We start from the raw sequence: 1,892 nt of genomic DNA on the forward strand, positions 1-1,892 counted from the left end.
ACAGCTGAGAATCGCTGAGCTTGCTTCTCCCATCAGGCCGAGCTGCTCAGTAATCCCATCAGAGTCTAATAACCCGATCCGAGTGTTATGGCTTCGTTATTTTAGAGGAACCGGGCTCTCCGGGTTTCTCTTCTCTTGGAATTGGATCCCGGCCATTTATTTTTCTATTAGCCGAGCCGTGTGAAGTATGATTGGACGGAGAGGCGCCGGGTTGGAGATAAGAGACCGGTCAGAGACCAGCACCACCCTGCAGTGATGGAGGAAGAGATGAAGCCGAGGACTGACCGGTGCTCCGACCCTGCAGCCGCTTACAGGTCCCTCAGACACCCCCAGACCAGCGGCAAAATGTCTACTCAGCTTTAAAAGGGAAGTAGTTAAGCTCCGTTCTCTACAATACCGATTTAAAAACTGGAATTAAAACCCGAAACGCTGAGGCAGAGGATTTAAAGCAGGGGGTCAAACTCCAAAAAAGGGACACAAACGTTGGAAAAAACAACAAAAACGTCTGAAAAAGCGACAAAAACGTCTGAAAAACAATTCAACTCAATTTCACTCTTGGCCACGGTGAAATATTAGAAGCACACAAAGTTTATTGACAGGCTTTTCAGACAAATATCTGTGACTGTATTGTAGCTCGTCTTGTAGTTTTCTCACTTACAGTTCGGTGTAAATAAAGTCGTGAAAAAGTCAGCTTGAAAGTTCCTCTGCCATCGTGGGAGCAACGCACCCAAAAGGTCGGAAAACTGACAAAAACGTCCAACAACAACGTCTGAGTCTGAAAAAAACGTTGGAAAAAAATAACAACAATGTCCGACAAAAATGATAAAATGTCTGAAAAAAGCAACGAAAACGACAAAAAAAGCGAAACAATATTTGAAAAAAGCGACAAAATCGATAAAAACCTCTTAAAAAGCAAAAAAAACGTCGGAAAAAAAACTTTGAAAAAAGTGACAAACAAAAACATCAAAAACATTGGAAAAAATAACAAAAAATTCAGACGAAAATGAGTTAAAAATCTAAAAAAGTGATGAATGTTTTTTTTAAAAGCAACAAAAATGTCCGACCAAAATGAATGAAAACTACACAAAAAGGTCTGAAAAAGTAATGAATGTTATTTTTTTTTAAGCAACAAAAAACGTCTGAAAAAGTGACGCTTGTTGAAAAAAAGTAACAAAAATGTCCGACAAAAACGAGTGAAAAATAAACAAAAAGGTCTGAAAAAGTAATGAATGTTATTTTTTTTTTAAGCGACAAAAACGTCTAAAAAAGCAACAAAAACGTTTGAAAAAAAGTAACAAAAATGTCACACAACAAAAACGAGTAAAACGGACTTCTACCAGTCGTCCAATAGGCTGTCGGCTGTGTATCAACCTGACTTCTGCTCAACACAACTGATGGTCCCAACTCCATTAATACGGGAGAAACTCCACCAATGAACCCTGACAAGGCCCACCTGGGGGGGGGGGGTGAACCATGTCAGGGACTACCTCATGAAGGTCATTGAGAGAACACCGAGGGTTTGCAGCACTATCAAAAAAGCAAAGGGGGGGGGGGTACTTTGAAGAAACTAGAATATAAGACATGTTTTCAGTTATTTCCATCTTTGTTTAATCCATAATTCCTCATGTGTCCATTCATAGTTTTGATGCCTTCAGTGATAATCCACAATGTAAATAGTCATGAAGATAAACTCATTGAAGGAGAAGGTGGGTCCAAACCTTTGGCCTGGACTGTGTGTTTAAAAGACATGTCTCCTTCTTAGCAGACATGTTTTTCGGTTTCCTCACAGTTTCAGAGACAGAAAACATGTCATCCAGATGTGCTGTGAGCCGGATTATCCTACAGGGGGCAGTGTGCCGCCTCGGCCTCTCCACCTCCACCTCCATCTCCAT

This window comes from Etheostoma cragini, chromosome 2 (assembly GCF_013103735.1).
Source record: "Etheostoma cragini isolate CJK2018 chromosome 2, CSU_Ecrag_1.0, whole genome shotgun sequence".
In the NCBI taxonomy this organism is placed as follows: Eukaryota; Metazoa; Chordata; class Actinopteri; order Perciformes; family Percidae; genus Etheostoma; species Etheostoma cragini.